This window comes from Podarcis melisellensis (assembly GCF_964234715.1).
Source record: "Podarcis melisellensis genome assembly, chromosome: 3".
In the NCBI taxonomy this organism is placed as follows: domain Eukaryota; kingdom Metazoa; phylum Chordata; class Lepidosauria; order Squamata; family Lacertidae; genus Podarcis; species Podarcis melisellensis.
In genome coordinates, this window is record NC_138530.1 from 28,198,425 (window position 1) to 28,220,777 (window position 22,353).

At 40.6% G+C, this 22,353-nt stretch overlaps 2 long non-coding RNA genes across 3 annotated transcripts in view; one reads left to right on the top strand and one right to left on the bottom strand.

Annotated features, from left to right (window-relative positions):
• The first annotated feature begins 267 nt into the window (after nt 1-267).
• Nucleotides 268-22,353, top strand: part of LOC309366005 — a 71,093-nt gene continuing 49,007 nt past the window's right edge. The window contains exon 1 of the long non-coding RNA XR_014166386.1: nt 268-699. This is a non-coding gene — a long non-coding RNA (uncharacterized lncRNA). The remainder of the gene's footprint in view (nt 700-22,353) is intronic.
• LOC309366075 lies at nt 7,382-20,485 on the bottom strand. 2 transcript variants are annotated; one of them, XR_014166470.1, is made up of 3 exons: nt 20,312-20,485; nt 9,732-9,891; nt 7,382-7,752 (listed from the first exon to the last, which is right to left on the bottom strand). It is a non-coding gene; the product is annotated as an uncharacterized lncRNA (long non-coding RNA). The 2 variants fall into 2 exon arrangements; XR_014166471.1 differs by lacking the exon at nt 20,312-20,485 and adding an exon at nt 16,691-17,080.

The window sequence follows — 22,353 nt, forward strand, 5'->3', positions numbered from 1 at the left end:
ACCAATGTTGATTTACTTCAAAACATGTTAAGAAAGAATCACATTCCTTTGAGTTTAGCCAGAGAGGAGAGTCAATTGCTGTGATGGGCCTGAAGATGAGGAAGTGGAAAATAAATGAAGGTTTAGGGAGGATGGGTTATTTTTAAAAAACAACAACAGGAAAGACAATTTGGATTTGGGAACCACATTTGTATCACATCCTACCTGATCTCAGGGTCCAGGTAGCTTCATATGGAGAGAGGTGGTCTTGAGGTATTGTGGTCAACTCTGAACTTGGTGCCACAAGAGGGTGAGATGTTGTTCGGCTCCAGCGTTTTGGGAGGCAGTAGTTGAGAATCCCTGAATGGGTACGCTGTAACTCTTACATCTTCCTAGAGAAATGAACTTCTGGAGTAGCTAAAAACTACAAACAAATGTTCCCACTGCCCATTTTCCTGCCCTCTCCCTGTAGGCCCAAGGTGTCCAGAAACCAGTGCAAGAGGTGTGAAGGAAGCAGCTTAGTCTCTAAGGCTCAGAGAAGGGAAGTGAGTTGCCCATGCCAGCAAGGAAGAGCAGCAGTAGGCCTCAAAGGTTTGAGAGTAGGCCCCTTGCAGGAAAGTGGGGCTCACCAGAAATGCCTACCCTTGACAGCCCTGAAATTTTGAGGGCAGCCAAATGAGGACGCAGTAAAAACTGCCAGTGCCAGAAGTCTAATGTGTGGTGAGTTTTTGACCATATCTTAAGCAGTCCTGCCAGGCTAAGTCCACTTCCCCTCACCTTGGGAAGAACTAGGTAATGGAGCCTTTTGTTCCAACCCGCAGTCTATATGTGAACTTCTGTGTGTGAGGAGCTCTGAGGTGCACCATCTAACCTCTCTTCGGTTCCTATACCAACAATCTAGGAACTTTTACCACTTTATAACTAACCTAAATTTTATTGCCTGTGCAACTTCTGTGAAGCACTTGAACCTGACCTTTGAAAGGTTTGTAAGCAAACCATTTATTTAACTTAACCAAAAGTGTGTTCTTTTGCTGGGGGAAAAGGGAAACTTTGGGGGGAAACCTTTTTAAGGGGACACTTTTGAACTTAATTAAAGGGACTTGTTTTAAAGGTCTAATGGTCTGTATTTCCATGCTTTCCTTTGCTGTATATTTTATGAATTTAAATCTCTGCTGGGTTTCTCTCACCAAGGAGTACTTGCCCCAAGCTTTGATCTTGGCATCCAGGAATTCTCCTTTATATATTTTTTCCTGCACCAACAAGACCAGCCATCTATTTGGAAGGCATATCTCACACAATATGGAATTTAAGAATTCTTCATCTGGGGTCCCCAATATGGCATCCTTCTAGGTGCTACAAAAGTTCCCTTAGAGGTATGTCATATTGGGGACCCACCAAAAGTGCCTGTTTATTATGGGGCATGGGGAGGGTGTCTCCTTTTTGGCCTGGTTATTTGTTTTGGAGAGGTGTTTTGCATGGGGTGTTGGCATGGGGTGTTCTGAGCAACGCCATTTTTAATTTTGTAGAACGTGTATTTTGTGATTTCTATTAGCGTTTCTTATATTTCCAAATGTGCTCTTTCATGTTCCTGTAAGTAAAGTTCCTTCATAAAAGTAACATCTTCAAATGAGAACTATTGGTAGGAGCAGAGGGCAGGAAAGAAGCTATTTTTTATTCTGTTTTGCATGTGATATAGAAACCTGTATTGGGGGCGGGGGAATCCAAAACATCTCATTTCTGTAGTACAGAAAAGCATCCCATTATCCAAGTGCACTGGAGCTCTTTTTAAACACCTGGCTCAGGGCTCTTCTTTTAATAAAAGAAAAAATTGCTTTGAGCAAATACTGTAGAAATTTTTTTGAAAGTGAGAAATAATGTTAACGTGGAGAAGCTACCAACATAAGCCTGAATATGATAAACCAATTCATTCATCTTTAAGGAACAGTTTTATTTAACACAATTAATGCTGAAACAAATATTTAGAGTGAACTTTGGATTTGATCAGTTCTGTGTATTTACATGATATGAATTTGATTTGGGGTGTTTATCCAAGTGACACAAGTCCAACTATAGTTATCTAAGCAGCTTGGGCAACGTGCAAAATGCTCAGATAATGTGAGGACTGCTGATATGCTGATCTATGGCTCCATGGATGTCACACAGGACACATAATGAGCCTATGAGTAATGAGAATATCCTATCTGCAAAGATTAAAAGAGAGATATTAATGATCACAGTTTGTGGGCTGGTGGAAATATTATTCACCCTATGTGCAGGGCACAGAAATGTCCTTACAGTGGTGATAAACACAGGGGAAATAATGTTTTGAATTCACAGTATTAGGATAGATTGAAGCTGCATAGCAGCAGCACTGCTGCTTGAGGTATGCAACACAGAATAACAGCACATCTTAAGAAGGGCCGGCCCTACCATTGGGAAGTGTGAGGTGGCTGATTTTGGATGTCAGGAAAGGGCAAGTTTGTTGATTAATTAACCTTGTTATTGCAGTAGGCACCAGTAAGCACCTATGTGATTTTCTGTGCACCCTGATTTGGGGACAGGGGTGACATTGCCTATTCTGTCTCTGGCAGAAAAAATGTCTTGGACTGCTTCTGATCATAAGAGTCACATAAATGTGATTCTTCCCAGGTTTTCTGAGATGGAGAGGGAAAAACTATGTATGCTATCCTAACCTCTTGAAGGAAGTGTCTGACTAAAATACATTTTAAGATGCTAACCAACCAGTTATGCTTATACAGCTGATCAAGATGGAGTGTGGCCTGAAACTTGCTGTTATTTTACAAATGTAATATGTTCTGATTTTCCAGTGTGGATCACTTTCCATACCGAAGACAAACTGATCCACTGTTTTAGTTGCTTCTTTTATAATCTAGGTGATTTCCTTTTGTATCTCCTTTTTCCCTTGAACCTCTGCCTGTTTGTCCAATATATCAGGCAAACAGATTCTGCTTGATCCGCCCCTTTTGTCAGACACAATACCATCAAAGTCAGTGATTTGTGAGCTTGAGAGAGCAGAGACAATGTGTGCTTGGGTCACTGGTAATTAAGGAATGTCAGTGGTCAAGAAGGGCGAAAATCAGTTCAAGCCAAACTGAAGCATTTAGGTATTTTAGTGCTGCATCCTTTTAGGTCTCTCTCAGCTTATAAATATTAATTTAAAGACTACCAACAAGGACAGTAAACGGATTTAGGCATAAAACTTCCTGTCAGGAGTGATTTATGCCCAATAAAAGGAGAGCTGGATAGAGAAAGCCTGCTTCGCTAAGTTTATGATAGACAGTGAAACAGTGCCATCAAAATAAAAAAGGATTCCACCATGTAGCTTGCTGTATGGGGTGCCTCCGTTCTTAATCAGCATCATGCGGGTGATGTTTTCTTATTTATTGTATTGTTTTCTTTCATAAAGACATCTGATGTGATATGGTTAAAGGTCTGGGGCAGTGTAAAGAATATAAGTGAGCTCTTATTTTTGTGTTCTTATTACCACATACAGGGCAATGCTAACTTATCCATTTTGCTGTTTTGTTTTTGCTAGCTGAGTGTTTACATTGAATGTGAGCACGTCAGCATAATTTTTGGAGAAGTGCTTTGTCATAAAGTCAGCACCACCCAAAAAGGTGTCACTTACGAACATAGGAAACCACATAGCAAGTCAGGCCACTGCTCCATCTCTAGCTCAATATTGTCAATATTGGCAACAGATCTCCAGGGTTTCAGAGAGAGGATGTTCACAGCCCTACCTGGAGGTGCTGGAGATTGAACCTGAGGCCTTTTTGCAGGCAAAGCAGATGCTCTACCACTGAGCTTGAGTCTCCCTACCAAATACCATTTGCAAAAGAACAAAGATAGGTCAGGTAGATATGAAAAATTACTTTTATTATAAGTTATCTGGTGGGTAGAGACACGGGGCTGAATATTTTGCATGACTGCTTTGCTCTCAAGTGTGACTGCTTTGCTGTTAGAGGGAATGATTTTAAGGCCTGGTTTATAAGCGTCAGGAGCCACCCTGCTATGGCAGCTATTTGTGCTATGGATGATGGGGCCCATAAAAACATAATAATTGCCCTGCTGGATCAGACCAATGACCTGTCTAGCCTAGTATCCTGTTCCCCTTTATAGCCAACCTGATGTCCACAAACCAAACATGAGAGCAGGAATCCTCCCACAGCTACTCTGACACAATGAATACAGTGGTACCTCAGGTTAAGAACTTAATTCGTTCTGGAGGTCCGTTCTTAACCTGAAACTGTTCTTAACCTGAGGTACCACTTTAGCTAATGGAGCCTCCCGCTACCGCTGCACAATTTCTGTTCTCATCCTTTAGCAAAGTTCTTACCCGAGGTACTATTTCTGGGTTGGCAGAGTCTGTAACCTGAAGCGTCTGTAACCCGAGGTACCACTGTATTTAGATGCATAGTGCCATAGGTCTTAGAGGTAGCATATACAGTAGCTACCATGACTAGTACCAATGAATAGGCCTATCCAGTCTTGGTTCAATCTCCTTTTAAAATTGGTGACCATCGCCACATCTTGTGGCAGTGAATTCCATAGGTTAACTATGGCCCCATGTTGTTTGACAGATTAGGTGTGTTTTAAACTGTTGCCTGCTTTGATAACATTTTTTTTGGTAGGGGAAAAAGTGGTATATGATGCAAATAAAAAAGTAAAAGGCTAACACTCTGTTTTTCTATAGTTTGTCTTGCTGAGACTTGAAATTCTCAGGACTCCTCCCAAAGATCTGCTTATCAGCATTCTTGTTCCCAGTTGCCACCCACTATGCAGCTGGACATATGAATCAAGCCTAATCCTCCTTTCTTTCTTTTTTTGTGGGATGTATGTTGAATCAAGAGGGACAAAATTTACAAGTGTTTCTGCTATGCAACTTTCACATTCATTCCAATAAGGCTTTTTACAAGTGGCACAAGTAAGCTTTGCCAAAATGAATGAAAACTGTGTAGCAGCAGAGTTTTCACCCTAAATCAGGGCTGCAGCATTATTCTTGGCCTCTGACTGCAGAACGATTTCTGGGCTTATTGTGCAGATAATCAAATTCACTCCCCTGGGGTGTTGCTTTGTTGAATGAAGTCACTTGTTCTTGCGTTATGGGAACAACAGTGAAGTCAATGAAATCTGACCACAAACCGACTTATTATGAAATTTCCTGACAACTGATTTAATGGCTTGGTCAGAAAGCAAAGTTATATGGCCCTAATTCCCTTGAAAAAGTAATTTTGTTTACAGCAGGTTCACCAAGGCTGTTTATTTTTAGAAGACATGTGGGACTGGAAACAAAACGATGCAGTGTATTCTCGCTGCCAGCCAGGCAACGGCCAAGCCTTCCTCTAAGGTGCCCCATTCTATCCATCCTCCTTCTAGTGTTCCAGTTTTCTTTTCCAAGTGATTCTCAATGTTCTGTGGCTACCAAGCATGTTCAGTCTTCCTTCGGCTGTGTGTAGGCTTGCAGGGGTGGGGGTAGTTCCCTTAAGACTTTTATCATTCATTCATTCATCCATCTATGCTGTTTTGTTTTAAATAATTTTTATTGATTTTCTTTCTTGCAACAAATATCCATCATCATTACTAAACATTCATTTTCCAATTTCCCCCCTCCCTGTTGACTTCCCTCAACCTCCATTTCTGGTTTGTTACATCAAATGGTACAATCTACTGTTTATATATGATACTATGTTTTCCCATTGTTATATTTCTTTCTTCTCTGTAAATATAATTGTAAATGTTTGTTTAAATCCTGCCAGTGAGTCCATTATTTATTTATTTTTTGTTTCTGCAAATATGTTGTAAAGGGTTCCTAATTTTTTTCAAAGTCACTACAGTGGTACCTCTGGATACGAACGCAACCTGTGTCTGCGTGTGTGCGGGTCGCAATTGTCCGCGTCTGCGCATGCACGTGACGTCACTTTGAGCATCTGCGCATGCACAAGTGGCGAAACCTGGAAATAACGTGTTCCATTACTTCTGGGTCACCATGGAGCTCAACTCAAAAATGCTCAACCCGAAGCTACTTTAACCCAAGGTATGACTGTATTGTCCTTTTCTCACAACTTGTCCATTAATTTTGCTAACTCTGCATAGTTCATCAACTTTTCTTGCCTCTGTTCTTTGGATGGTACTTCTCCGGTCTTCCAATTTTGTGCTATTAACATTCTTGCTGCTGTTGTAGCATACATGAATAATGTCCATTTTTCTTTTGGCAGCTCTTGTCCCAAAATACCCAACAGAAAAGCTTCTGTTTTTTTTTTTAACAAATGTTATTTTAAACATTTTTCTCAATTCATTGTATATCATTTCCATTTTTTTAAAAAAATAATCTTGCAATCCCACCACATATGGTAAAATGTACCTTCCTCTTCTTTATATATCCAACAGTTCTTTTTTCTGTTTTATACATTTTTGCCAATTTTACTGGTGTGGTATACCACTTATGCATCATTTTCATATTATTCTCTTTCAACAATATGCAATCCGTGAATTTCAAATTCACTTTCCACTACCTTATGCAATCCTCAAATTGTATATTATGACCTATGTCCTGTGCCCACTTAATTATTACTGATTTAACTTCTTCATCTTTAGTTTCCCATTCCAACAGTATATTATACACCTTTAATAGTTTAGAATTGTCGACTATAATATCCTTTTGGAATTTGGAAACTGTGTAAGTAGATCCTTTCTTGATGTCTTCTTTGAAGATTTCATCCCTTAAGAATTTTTTTAAAGTTTTGTACTTCTGTAAAACTTGGAGTTCCCTGAAACACACTGATACCTCCATCTTGTTTCTCAACAGCCCCATGTTGGCTCCAATACTGTTGGCACTCAGTACCTGCATTTGCTATTAGAAGGAGTGGTGACACATATTAAAATTGTAGCTTGGAAACTCATTTGGACCAGTTCCTTGGTGTAGGGTAGCATTCAGCCAGCTGTTACTACTTACTACAGCCAGCTGAAGTCTTCTGCGTCTTTGCTACAGTGCTCTTGTTTCTCTTCTCTGCTGCTTGAAGCCCCATTCTTAGGAGCTTGAGATTGTGCCACCCTCCTTAGATGATGGGTGTTGGCAAGGGCAGTGCTATTGAGAGGCTCAGTATGGGGCCTTCTGGCTAGCTGTAGCACCTATTGGTATCTGTAATAGTCAGTTGGAGACTTTTGTACATGCAGAGGCAGGTTCACAAACTTCCTTGCTAACCAGCTGTTAGGATGTACAAAATTGGCACAAGGAAAGGATGAGACTTGAGTGGAATCAGTACAAATAACCCCGAAAACTATCCTCCATTTCCAGCATTGAACTGGAAGAATAGACCCCTGTTAAAACATTCTGTTGGTGTGTCGTGTGAAATCAGTCATGTGAAATCAGAAAGATCCCCCATCAAATGCCCTATGTGTCGCATGTGATAATGTCCTGCAACTTCTTCAAATCTGTGTTTTTGTGCACGTGTTTGCTAAAACAGCGTTTCTTACTCCACTGAAAAATACAGGAACTGATATAATTGCAGGTATTACACTGCTGAAATATCAGCCTTTATGACTTTATTGCATGCTAGAATTCACTGCTATAAAATGGGTCTTCATAAAAGCTATATGAAGGGAAGAGGAGCAGGAGAATATATAGATAAAGGAGAATGGAGTCATATATTTGGGGATATACCTTTTTTTGGCAGGGGGAAGCCCCACACTATATCAGAGATACGCTTTGTGGTCGGAATAAATGTGAAGCCAAGGTCCTTAGAGAGGATCGCTCTGAAAAGAAATGAAAAATGCATAAAACTTTGTTTAATTTATGGAATTTATATGCTGCTGACCAGTAAGTATAAAGTTCTGTTCCCTTGGTCCTCACTATCACTCATGTATTACTTGTCAGTAAATGTGGTGCACTCAGAACTTAACAGCTACGGCAATATTTCTGTTCCCACTGCAGCTTTACTACACCCATGAAACTCTGTAATCTTTAAATTCCCTCACTGTTAACATCTGCTGAAACATTATTGGTCCCAGCATAGCCAAGCTGCTCTGAAATTACATTTAGCAAAGTAGTTAATGCTAACAGTATAATTTTAGAAGCAACCATGTTTAAAAAAGGCTTTATAACTGGTGTGGCAACTGCATTTCCTTCAGATTGTATGCCTTTTTCCTGCTTCTGGTTTACACCATTATCTCATTTGTATGCCACTAGCCTTGCTTACAGAAGAATTTTCTGGTATTTATTTATTTTTAGATCAATATACGGTAGTCTCATTCTTTCCCTTTTCTTTGCATGTGTGTCTGTCTGCTCATATCCACTGGACTATTTAAAATACCTGCCCCATTTGTGTGTGTGTGTGTACCAAAAAGATTTCTGCCACAGGATCAGATTATGTAAGTTTTTAGAAGGTTGAGGTTGGAAATTAATCAGGTTTTAATAAGATGAATATATTTTGTCATCCAGCCAGGGTGTCTTGCATGTTTGAAATTCAAATTGTATTGCAAATGAACAAAATAAGCAGGTTACCACACTGTCACTCTTAACAAGGGTACATTTGTGTGCCATTATAAAGGAATGGCTGCACAGAGAACATTCAGCCTAAACTATCCAAGTGCTAACTATTATAAAGCACAACAAGGAAAGCATTCTTTAGATTTCCCTGTGTTGCTCTAAAACTACAACCTAAATGCACTGTGGTTTAATATGCCTCATTATCCATCAAGTACTGTCTGGCCTTGGCTGGATTTGGATGTAACACTAAAACATATTTTAATACTATGAGAATGAGCCTTGGGCTTATGCGCTTCCCACTTCCTTCTGCTGTGAGGAAATTGGAAGTATTCATTTAAATTTTCAGCTAACTACAGTTTATTGTGGCATCCAAAGTGGGACAAACATGGGATAGATTTTTTTTAAGGCCAGTAACAACTGTGGTTTCTGACACTATGCATAAAACATTGCAATTCCCAGTTTGGACAAAACAACAAAGTGCAGCTAATTGAAAATAGAAGTGAGTATCGGTGCTTTCATTCTACAAATAATTTCAACCACGGTTTGCATTCTGTAGCCTTTGCAGATGCCCACAGTTCAGTTTAAGCCCGGGGAAGACAGGGTCCTCTAGTATAGCGGAAGTTCAAAGGGTATAGACATGGAAGATGCCTCATTGTCCTCCATAAGCAACTTGTGGTTCTCTGAAGAACAGGATATAAGTACAAGAAAGAAACAAATACAGTCAAGCCTATGACTACCAGATTTAATCTCTTGATAATTATTCAGCCCAGACACTGAGGTCCAGCGCCGAGGGTCTTCTGGCAGTTCCCTCACTGCAAGAAGCCAAGTTACAGGGAACCAGGCAGAGGGCCTTCTCGGTAGTGGCATCCACCCTGTGGAACACCCTCCCACTAGATGTCAAAGAGAAAAACAACTACCAGACTTTTAGAAGGCATCTGAAGGCAGCTCTGTTTAGGGAAGCTTTTAATGTTTCACAGATTATTATATTTTAATATTTTGTTGGAAACCTAGCCAGATGGGTGGGGTATAAATAATAAATAATTTATTATTATTATTATTATTATTATTATTATTATTATTATTATTATTATATTTATTCAATATAACATACTAGAGTTTGGACCTATAGTAAAAAGAAAGACCAGCCATGTAGTTCAACCACTATAACACCTTAAGAATGTTTATCTTTATTACTTATCTTTTCATAAGAATATATGTCAAGTTAACTATCTCAAATAAATCTTACCAATGCCTGAATCATGAACAGCAGTAAATGACATCTGTGCCAGATGGCAGTCAGCATTCATGCTTGTTTCCACTTTGGCTTGTATCTCTTTCCACATCTTGCTTTAGTCTTTGTTAATTTGCATTGCAAAAATGGCAATGCCTGTGTAGGTTGTAGCCACCTGAAAGGATTGTTAGGTTAGTTAACAATTTTTACAAAGTAGCCCATGTTAGATTATAACCCATGATTACTCAAAGTTCTCCATCCTGCCTGCCTCTGCTGTCTTGTACTCCCAGAGAAACGTGACTTTAATGGGAATGCAGGAATGTCATTCTTTTCTTATTGTTGATAATCCTTGTCTTATGGGCCTTGCTCTAACTGGTACAATAAAATGTTATAGATGAGAATTACTAAAGCTGATGTATTGCCACATATAAATTATTAGTTTCAGTAGTACAAAGCCATGCCCACCAAAAACTCAAGAAATGTAATATATCTGCACACACAAAAAGACACACAGACACACATAGATGGATCAAATTTCTAGCTCAGTAAATCTGATAACCAAAACTAGGATTATTGTTGTTGTTAACTCAATGTATTGCTCTCTCTTCAGTATTAGGTCCCAGGGCAGGTTACAAAAATTTAAAATTTAATATTAAAAATAGTTAAAGCAAATTAGTCATGGTCAGGTGAGCCGTGAAAACACATATCTTAGGTGTTGAAAGCAAGGGTACAGAGGTATAGGTACAGTTATAGTACAACAGAAAATATATAATGAAGGTGACAGGCATATCTTTTTGGAGCGGTAATTCTGCAACCTAGGAGCTGCTGCAGTGAACACCATCTCTCGGATTGCTTCCCCCAAATTCTGAGGGTGGTGAAATTACCAAGAGGATCATCTCTGCTGTTTTTAACACTTGAGAGGGTTTGTAAGGAAGGCAGTTGTCTGTCCGATTATGGTAGGTAAAGGCTTTAGTCCTATATACAGTTATATGGAGTAAGCACCATTGAATGCAGAACTTTTTCTGAATAGATTGCACTGCTATAGTTTGCTGATGCTAACATTTTTTATTTGGAGGACTGGAACTCCAAAATGTAGTGAGGTGATATGAAAAATCTGTGTGGAAGTATATTCTAGTGATATTTACTCAAATCTAGATGGAAATGTGATAGAAGGAATGAGCAGGGGTCAAAAAATGTTGAACAAAGGGTGTACAAAGTAGCAGTTGGCACGGTGGGGCAGGAAAGGGGTACTTCTCTGACCTCCCATCCCCACAAATGTGGTTTACTGGGGGGGGAGGACGCAGCAGTGAGATTGGGCAATGAAAACACACCTGTATTCAAAATTATATCAATGGAGAAACAAACCTGCTTTCCCAAAAGACTGGACTTTTTGTGATAATGAAAGCAATGGGAAAATAAGATGATAAGATAAGATAAGATAATTTATTGTCATTGTCCGTATATACACAGTATACACAACAACGAAAATCAAACACCCAAAGACCGGGTTCACATACACATTTGCACGTATCTCCAACACTCTCATCCTATTCAGACATAATCTATAAAACATAACATAATCCAGAATATAACATAACCTATTAAAGGCATAACATAACCTAAATGCAGTAGGAAGTGTGGGGTAACACTTGCTTTGATACAATGTTGTCTTGCTTCCCCGCAAACAAATTGGAGTGGCTGCTCATTAAATTACCTTTGTGAATGCTCAGTAAACAGGTTGTCTGGAAGTACCCAAAAATACCAGTTGTTGGAGAGAGCAGGCTTTTGCCTTCAAGTCCTGCTTAGTGGCTTTTTGAAACTTTCAGGTTGGCTACTGGGAAACCAGGATGTTGAATAGATGGACTCTGGGCCAGGCAAGTCCTACCATTTGGTAGAGTGAGGCATCTGCCTCAGCCAGCAGCTTTGGGGTGTCACAAAATGGCAGCAAACAGTTCTTTAATTGGTTCTTATTGTATTTTTACTGCCAGAGAGGAGGAGAGGTGCTTATGTGATTTTTCTGCCTCAGGTGTCAAACTAATTTGGCTCACTTTGGGATATTATGCACCTTGGCTCAGTGAGGGGATGGACTCTCGTTTACTGCTGCTCTGCCTTGGGTAGAGAGCAAAATGCCTTGGGCAGGGGACTCTGCTGCTGATCTACAGAGCTTTCCTTGTTATAGCAACATCATCCAAAACTGGTTTCAAGAGAAGTTTGAGAATATGAGGAATGTAGCAAGGAAAATAAGAAGGGGGAAAGAGAATGAGGTGGTGAGGCAATGTGGGAAGAAGGAGGGGATGTGATACTTAACAGAAACAGAACAAAGATATTAATCGATTTGTGCGAGTCCGCGGGTTTTCGTAGTTTTCCAAACCAACAGTCCTGATTAGCAGATTCTAGCAGATGCCAGCAGGGGAATTATCCTCCTTCCCCATCACAAAACATGAGCCATTTACAGTAGTACACTTTTTTCCTTAAGTTCTTTTAAAAAACACACAAAAAACAACGCAATCATTTTCTGAAATAGCTTTAGAGATAATTAGAGCTTGCTGACAGATGTCATACCCATATTTATCATTAATACTAAAAATAATGCTTAGCTCTATAAAGTACTTTAGCACATCATCCCCCCCCCCCCGCAATGTGTTGAATAAACATTTGCGAATGATTCCATTAGTTCCTGATTATTATAATTATGGGTGGACAGTAATGGCCAATATATGCCCAATCCTTTATTTTCCTCCATCCCTGCCCCATCATTCTCTCATTCATTATATATATATAAACACACTCCCACAGTTAGGCTTTTTGTAATCAAGCGGTGTATAAATTTTATGAAATAAACTCTGACTTCGACAGTTGCTTTTTTTAGACAGATAGCAGAACTCCTCCTCCTTTCAAAAGATTTCATCCCTTGGCCACGGGCTTTAACATACCACTAAGAGATCCACTGCCTATCTCATTGCTTAATTATAACGTGGTCGTGGACCACAAGGAAGAGCTCTTGGCTCTCATAAGTCACACTGGAGTGCTCTGTGTTAAGAAGGCTTAAATGGAACTACTGGAGATTTTCTCCTGGTGCAGGAAATCCACCAAAAGCTTAAAGCCAGTATTACTGCCTTTATAGTGTTTTTGTTCTCCTTTCATACAAAGATAAGATAGCATATAAACCTCAGGGCAGCCAAGGGCAGAGTTTCAGGTGTCCCAAACCATTGTCTGATTTGTTGGTTAGATTTACTTAATAATTCTTTACAAGCATTACGATAAGCTTTAGTTATTGACTGTGCCATAAATAAAGCCCCACTGGATAATGTGCTGTAATAAAAAGTGGAGGGAAAATGGTGGCTCACAGAACAGGTGTGTGTGTCAGAATACAGTCTTGCTGCTGAATGCAGTCTGAGGCGGAAAGGGGCACAGTACCCTTACAGGTGGACATTCCTAGAAATTATTGGAAGCCCAAAAAAAGGGAGCGAGCACTACGGCTGCACTGTTCAGCCATATAACTATTGAAAAGTCAGCAGTACTCAGCACAGTTGTTGACATCATCTGCCTGTGGCGCACTGAACACCACTGGCCATTCAACAATCACATGCCCTGATGGTGCTGATGTAGCTAATCCTCAGCTACCACTCCACAGGAGTAGCCAGTCACCATGTCTTGACGCCCCACAAGCCACCACTATACAGTACTGTAAAACCACATACTGTTGTTTTAGCATTAAGCTGGCCAGTTGATTTGTTACTTCATGGCTATTGTACTCCTTTTCTCACTTTTCTGACTGCATCCCTGTGAAACTCCTTTGCAGCATCCCGTTTTATCAGAGTGTGCTGTTCCCCAGCCTGATCCAGGAACGGGGCTGACCATTTGTAACCCTGAAAACTAACCAGCATCTGTGCAAATCAGGTGTTCAGGATGGGGGCTTGGATGAGTGCCCCCTCCCTGTGAAATAGTTGACTGGTCTGATGGCAAGTTAGGGCTATGCATACACAAGTGTGTATCACGTTCTTGAAACAAATACATGTTTCTGGTTGCATGTATCCTACAGATGTGTATCCCACAGATGAAGCCATAGTGTCAGCCATAGTTGTGGATCTCTGCTGCATGTATGCATTTTGGGCAGTGCACATGCGTTGGTCAACAACACATAGAACTTAAAGTGGCCTTAAGTCTCAAAAAGTCACATGGTTCCAGTACTTATATTTTAAAGAAGCGTATTTCACGAGTGTTGTGAAAAACGTTTGAGACTAGGCAAATCTAATTGGGGGGGAAAGCACATTCAGAATAGTGTGTTAAGCGTCTGAAACCTCTGGTTCATTGTCATTCATTGCTGTTGAACGAAATGAAACAAGGAAGAGAAACCAAGGGTTCTGCAAAGTTTTTTTTTCCTTAGAAAAAATACACACACACACAAAAATTGAATTTAAAATTGCAGAGACATATTGTAACAGCTTTAAGACACTCCTGGGCATGTTTTAATGGTCCATTAATATACACCTCAGGCGGCTGAATGTGTGCGGCTGCACATCCACGACGGGTATTAATGAACCACTAAAACATGCCCCGCCGTGTGCTGGTGCTGTATGGCAATGCTGCATTATCAGTAAGGAATAAAAAGTAAGTTAAAAAGACCCTTCGAAACGCCACTGATTTTAAAGAAATCCTGATGAATTGCCTTTATGTCTCTGTGCATACGCATGCAAGTGAAGTGGATTGCTCAGATATTGAAATAAGTCCTCTCTGTTTAATAAAGAAATAAGCCAATGGCAGGAAACTATTATTCTGTCTGTTATGCCCAGGCATGCTGCAAACTATTCCACCCCAAAGGAGTTCAAGCCTTGTTGAGGGTTTCTGTCAATGCACTATTGACAGATAGGCAAAATGTTGGAAAAACTGAGAGGAAGAGAAATGAGTGGAAGTCAGGCAGGAGAAACAGGAGGCGAGATTCTTATTCTAGATCAGACTAGACCCAGGGTGAAGTAGCTACTTCCCAGCCTCTGTTACTCCCATCTGTAAAATGGCAGTAATAAGAACATGAACATGCCAAACATGCCAAACTAAATAAGATATATAAAAACTTTATAAATAATAAAAAGTGTGTTTTTGTTTTAACCACTCTGATAAATAAAAAAAAGTTACAGGAAACAGAAACAGCAGACATCTAGAAGGAAAGAACCACCCTTGCTATTTGACTCTAACTTACAAAAGAGACCTTTATCTCAGGTCTTGGAAGACTAGGTCTGTGTTGTGACCCACTGTCTCATTCACAAGTAAAAATTTCCCTTATATTAGGGAATGCCCTCCCATCTGCCATACGTGAAGCAGCAACCACTAAGTTGCTTCAGACAACTGTTTTGCCCAGCCTTACACGTAACCCATTAGATAGGACCATGTTTTATGTATTTGATTCCACCAAATTCTGTTTTTTAAAAAAATCTGTTTTTATATTTCTGGGGGTTTGGCTTTAGGCTGTACTTTTGATTTAATAATATTGTTGGTTTTTACATTGTACGCTGCTTAGAGATTTTAAAAAATGTTAAGTGATTTATAAATGCTTTAAAACAAATAAACAGAACTTGGTTTAATTTTTTATGCATTTTATCTTGCTCACAAAATTGCAAAGCTAGCTTTCATAATGCCATCGTTAGGAAAATGCAACTAGTAATTAATTGCTCTTGCGCCTTTGAGAGAGGCCACTGCTTTTGACTAGCCCCCTCCAGGCCAGTCCATCAAAGTGTGTGTGCAATTGCATCCAGCTACAGAAGACAAGGATTGTTTACGTGCAAGTGAAAAGGGGAGACCTGAGGTACATTTGGCCACTTGTCTGTAGGCATTGTGTGTATTGATTAGAGAATGAAAATTGTAAGCTGGCCAATATTGCCCAATGGACAAATCTCCAATTTTGCTCTCTGGGGCCAGTCCTACTGTTAGGCAGAGGAAACAACTGAATTGAGGTATCATGAAAAGGCAACAAATCGATAGTTACTTAATTTATTACTGCATTTCATGTTTTAATTGTTGTCAGAAGGGAGAAGAGTTGCTTGTGGGATTTTCTGCCTCAGGTGTCAAAATACATTGTCTGGCTTTGGGCACTAAGAACTTTGACTTGTTGTGGGTGGTGATAACATTATTTGCAGCTCAACCTCAGGCAGCAAACTGCCTTGAACTGGCATGGGTGTCTCTGCTGCTGAGCAAAGTCAGTGATTAATGAAAAGCTACTGGAATGAAAACGCTGCTCTATCAGGAACTAGCGGGCAGCTCCCCCCCCCCCCGGATTTGAAGAAGGGACAGGAAAGGGAGGAGTGATGGAATGAGAAAACTGTAATAATAATAGAGGGGGAGAGAGGGTGATATAAACTCCATTTGGCCAAACCTCCCTCACTTAATGCTTCTCTAGTGGAGTAATAAGATACCTTCAGCGTTATAAATAGTAGCACAGATGTTGACAGAAAAATGCTCCCTTAATTACCATACAACTGCTTTACTTGAGTGAACCGTTTAAAGCGGCCTCCAAAGGAAGCTCACTCAAGCAATTCCGCAGATTACAGCTAATGAACAATATTTCCTCGCTCCTATTTAGTGCTCATTAAAATGTAAAAGTCTTTCATTTTCAACAGGCACACAATAAATAATTTCTCCCCCTTCTCTCTAGTCTGAGGAACAAGGCTAAAGGAAGGAGGGAAAGAGGTTACGAAGTGGGATTGGGAGCCGAGGGGCCAGATATGTGCACTGGAAAGCAGTGATCCATTCATTGACGACCCCTCCCCATCCTTAATGCTCTTGCAGTGCTGGAGATGTGGCCTGTCTGAGATTCAAGTGTGCAGGCAGTTCACAAAGCATGACTGGATAGTTAAGAACAGGGGTCAGCAAACTTTTTCAGCAAGGGCCGGTCCACTGTCCCTTAGACCTTGTGGGGGGCTGGACTATATTTTTTTGGGGGGGGTGATGCTAGAGCTTCACGAGCCCAGGTGGCTGCTTACCTGTGTCTTGCAAGCGGCAGGGGCTACAGGCGGCGGTGGAGGGATGATGAGCGGTGTGCGAAAGGGCTCTGGATACGGGCTGCTTAAAATGGCAGCTGCTCGAGCGCTGCTGCTGCTGGCACACCAACAAAGCCCAGCCCCCTTCCTCCTCTAGGCAGGGCAGGGACAAGCCAGGAAGAGGGAGGGAGGAGGTGCTGCTGCTGCCGCCGCCGCCGTGTGAGGGAGAGGGAAAGAATGCGTGCGCTGGCGATCCATGCGGTGATTCCCAGACCGTCTGCAGGCTGGATCCAGAAGGCAATTGGGCCTGATCCGGCCCGCAGACCTTAGTTTGCCTACCCATGGTTTAGAGGGCTATTCCATGTCCAGTGACTGGGGTTGCCATGTCGTCTTTTTCTGGGGTAAAATTTCTGTCCAGGTGGATTTTTTTAATTTGCCAAAATGTCTCTGGCTATACGATCAAGATGAGACATAGGCATAACTGATGGTTGAATATTTGCTTTCCTCCTCTCTTCTGACTTCCCCTCAGCAATATAGCACAGCTTCTATAGCCTACATATAGGAGGAGTATTTAAAATGAGAGTCGTCATAGCGCCCTGAAGACTATATTCAAGGCTGTTCCCATCCACCCTCTTCACATAATTCTTAAAACAATCCTGTGAGGCAGAGGTTAGGCAGAGAAAACATGGCTGGTTCAAGACCCTCCTGCAAACATGGTGGCCAAGTAGCAATTTGAATCTAGTTTCCCTTTCACTCCTCCAAGTTCCAGCCCATCAACCCCTCACCCTTAAACGGCATTCACTCTGTAATCTACTACATATTTTGGAAAGTTGTTTGTTTTATGAATGTATCTGTACTCTGCTTACAGTAGCCAAATTTCCCTCCCTTCAGTGCCTTGTACTTGCACATCTCAAGTGGAATACTGCAGGGAAGCCACAATTTCAATGCATGGTGTAATTGGTTTGAGCAAGGGAAATGACTATATGATATTTGTAGGTCTACCACCCTAAAATCCATTTTTAGATGAAGGTGTTGTTTATATTTTTAGGAATAAGTAAATAAATAATGCAAGGAAAAAGATTTGCAGAGAGATGTATACATTTGGATGTTAGCATTGCCAGATTTCCAGCTGGTCTCTGTAGTGTCGGTTCACTTGTGCTGGTTATTAGTGAGTGATCATGCTCCTTTCTATCCTGTGGAAAAGTCACCTGCTGATCACTGCTTTTAAGGCACAGGAACAGGTCATGCCTGTTTGTTTTAACTAGGTTGACCCTAGTTAACATTGTGGTGATTGATTAACAATTTTAACTACTTTTTAAAAAAATTAAGTTTCAATCATATGCTCTTTTACTTCAGAGTAAATCCAACTAAACTCACTGGAGCTTATTTCCAATTAAAGACGCATAGGATCAGATAGCAGATATGAAACGTTGAATTTGTGTTCACTATTTAAGTAGACCCTGAAAGAATTGGCAAGGAAAAATACTTGAAACAAGTGCGGGGAGCTACAAACAGCTTCTACAAATCAGGAACTAATAGATTGGCCTGATAAGCAGATGTTAGGAAGTTAAGATTTTCAGAGCATGGAGGCAAACATGTCGAGAGCTTCAGATCAAACGGCTCTTAAAAGAAGAGCTAGGATGACTGGATGAGAAGTTGGCAATCCTCATTGCACAAAAAATTATGGATGCTCCCATCCCTCTTTTTTTTTTTTTAAATTTCCCCCCTCATTTTGTGCCTTTCCCAGCTGCCTTCCCCTTCCTTTAGCCATTTTCTCACATTGTAAGAAAAATAAACGCCAGCACTGAGTCTATATTGCTTATTATTACATTTACATCTCACCTTTTCTCCAAGGTGCTCAAAGTGGCGTGCACCCAACTCCCGCTTTCCATTTCACCCTCACAGCAACCCTGCAAGATAGGGTAGACTGAAACAGTGACTGGCCCAGGGTCGCCCAGTGTCAGGGAAGAGTTAGAAGTTTCCAGTTTCTCAGAGAGAGAAAGCATTCGCCAAGGGGGGAAGGAGAGCAGTGAATCTAATAGAAGGGAGCAAGAGGAACAACAGGGAGGGACCGGCTGTTCCCAGGAAAGGCAAGGGTTAAATTCTAGCTCAGATTGGGAGGAGGGGAGATACAGGCCAGCTCTAGCCAGGAGTTAGAAAAAAAGAGCGGGAAAACGAAGGGAAGGGCCCCTTCGCCATTTTGAGAGTGGCTGGTCGCGGAGAAGCAGAGCTCAGAAGGTATCTGAAAGAAGTGACTCTGAGGAATAATAGTTAAGAACTGTTTATAATATTATTTTGTTAATACACAATAAAAAGTTTTATAAAAGAACAAGAAGTGTTTGTGTAGTGATCTGAAGAGGACAACGACCAGGCCTGACACCCAGTAAGCTTTGTGACTGAGTAGGTGTTTGAACCTGGACCAGGTCTCCCAGGTCCTAGTCTGGCACTCTAACCACTACACCAAACTGGCTAAAGAGCTGCACACTCTTGCTTCATAGGCCAGTTCTATAAGATTCCCCTTTGCTGAAGCATATTCAGTGTGTGTGGGGTTTGTTTTTAGTTCCCTCTAATTCCTTCCTCATCTAAACAAGGCAAATCTGGTACTGCTTATTTGCTGTGCGGCATTACAGTATTGGTGTTTTCACCAGGCTGTACTTGGCTTTTAACTAAGGTCATTTGGAAATGGTCTTCAACACCCAGCTCCTTTGCTTTTTAATGCTTGCCAATTTAGCGTTGTATTCAAAGTGATTAATTAGTTTGTGGTGAAGGTTTATTAGGTAATCTTTCTGTCAATCAACATTCAGTGTGATCTCAGTGCTGAGCAGAGAACATCAAGTGATTTTATGAAGATGGGGGAAATGATGTTTTCATTGCATACAAAAACGGAGACACATGCAGCGGTGGAGGGCGGTGGGCGCAAAATCACATGAAAGGCTCAGAAAGGATTTTCCTCCTTTAGAATCAGGAGAAAAGAAACATTTGTTTTCTGTTTGTATTAATTTGACCTTCCACAAGATTTTATCCATCTGATTCTCAATTGGTTTTTACTTTGTACACAAACAGACAAATTCTAACTATATAAAGCCAGAGTAATTAGGCCAACGTAATTTACCGTACTCCAGTGGAAGGTACCCCTATTCCAGACTTCATTCAGGACCTTCTGGGAGGGGCTACTGCTGGCTGAGCTGGTGGGAGAGTGAGGGCCTAGGTTTTGAGGATTGGGCCCTAGGTAACATGACCAAGGTGTACATAAGTCTCTCTCTTTCCACCCCCACCCTGCCCCCAGAACACCCCTTTGGGGGACTTAATCCTCTGTAAATTACACAAACCTAAATTCCACTGGCTCAGCCGAGATGAGAGACTTATGTCAGTGAATCCCCCTGCTCAAAAAAACAACAAAACTTATTTCATGTGAGACTTTCCACTTTTGAATTTTCTTATAAACCAGATTGACTAGTGATACTAGGAAATGATAATGATAATAATAATAAGGAATAATTTTATTATTTATATGGTGCCCAACTGACTGGGTTACTGTGAGCGGCTTCCAACAAATTGAAACACCAAACATTAAAAACTTCCCTCTACAGGGCTGCCTTCCGTTATCTTCTAAAAGTCAGATACCTTCTGCTGTGACTCTGCTTGTTTGTTGTTTGATAATCTGGAACTATCGATTTGTAGGCACCAGTAGTGCATCTGTTCTCCTACTGTGTTGCACTCTGGTCTAAAGGAGAAAAGTGGGGAGGGATGGTCCTATCTTTGGACATCCTTGGATGTTCTTCTAGGCAAGCAAAATCCCTGCGTGAAGCAAAGAGGCATGTCATTAGAGAAGGCTTCTTGCTTAGCCATTTTCTGACATTGGTGTTCTGAATACACACCAACACAAGAGCATTCAGTCAAGCAGTCTCCCGCCTACAGGATGGCCCAGATTCTATGTAAGCCCCAGACTGTAAACTCATAGGGTGTGTGTAAAGGACAAAACAGAAAAGGGCAGGGAACAGAAATCATCAGATCCAAATGTGTGAGCGTATTCCATAAATGCTGCCCCTATATTCATGCTTATTCATGTAAAACAAGCTCCAATGCCCGGTGATATGGGTTGGAATGTTTTCTGTTTTTATTGGAACAATGAATAGATACCAACTGCAAACAAATATTAGGCAAGCATGGCAGTTCAAAGTGTTCAGCTTTGGGCTGTTTACTAAATACAATTAAAACACACAGGCTATTTTAGACCACATCAGAGATTTTCTGTTGCATACCACTCTATGCAAATTGCATAGGGAAATTTCCCAAATATTTTCCGATACACATTTTTTCAGGAAAATCACTTCACTGCCAGTGCATTTAAATGCATATATAGCAGAAATTAACTGGTGATTGTTTTCATCTTCATTCTTGCTAAATTTCTGCCTGCCATGCATAGCAGCCTTGCCAAGAGGGAAAAAAATCAGCAGCTTTAGGTATTTACAGTTAGATGACTTATTACATTTACCTTTACAAAAGCATTGCAATAAAAGAAGTGAGTTAACCCAGTGAGACACACATGCAGCTTCTAACACTGAATGGGCTTATTACCAGAGCAGGAAAAAGCAGGGAAAATATAGAACTAACAGTCTTAATGCTCATGTGTATTAAGACCAGGACTGATAAAAGCAAATACATTTTCCTTTTTGGATAAAGATGTACCACAGACAGCATGTTGTCCCTGGGTAGGCAGGAGATGTTGCTACTCCTTGCATGCCTGTAGTAGATAGATGGTACGTATGGCAATCTAACTGCAACATCCTGCCTGAATATGAACAACAGATTTGTCAGTGTGTGACAGGCTGACAGCCCAGCTCCCAGCTGCTTGTCCACTGTTGTTAAATCAGTACCTTGTCTAAGTGTTCACCAAAGAGGCAATCTGCTTCCTCCATTCGTACAGGCAGGTTGCCAGTTAAAAACAAGTAATGGCTTTAGGCTGCAGTGCCATAATGCATTGAAAAGATGCAATCTAAACCTTTGTGTGCTCCTTAGGCAACACATAGCAGCACTGGAAGTTCAAACTTTTTTTTTCCAAAACAACAAAGACAAGTCTAAATGGAATCAATGAAAGGCAACCATGAGAATTTAAAATCAGTGATTTAACTAATCGAGGAGAGAAAGTACAGTTTGATTTGGAATCGGGAAAAGAGCCATATCTAATGTCAGTAAAGGATAAATTGCATTCTTTGTGAAATGATCATTGTGTATAAAAATTAGTTCTAGTCTGGAATGTGGCATGCTAAGCTTAAACTGGAAAAAAAAATGTAAAATACAAAGTGGATCATGCAGTTACATTAAATTTGGGTTGACACAAAATTACTTGCTGTTTTCTGTGAACATTTTTTTTGCAATGATATAAAGCACTTCTTTTTTCTGGTGCCTTTTGGCAATCCTTGCATAAATGTTCGCTCATTTCTTGAAATTGCTTTCACTTTCAGTGTTGCTCATTTGCCTTCAGTGATGCCAGTCTGAAGCCAAATCTGATTGGCCATGATCATATTTCCTAATGCCCAGTGATGTCATTATGTCAGACATAGACATTCTTTTGTTCTCTGATTAGGTGGGATCATTCCTGTGCTGAATTTAGGGAAATAAATGGGTGTGGACAAGGAGGTGGACTTTGGTATTTCAAATTTCAG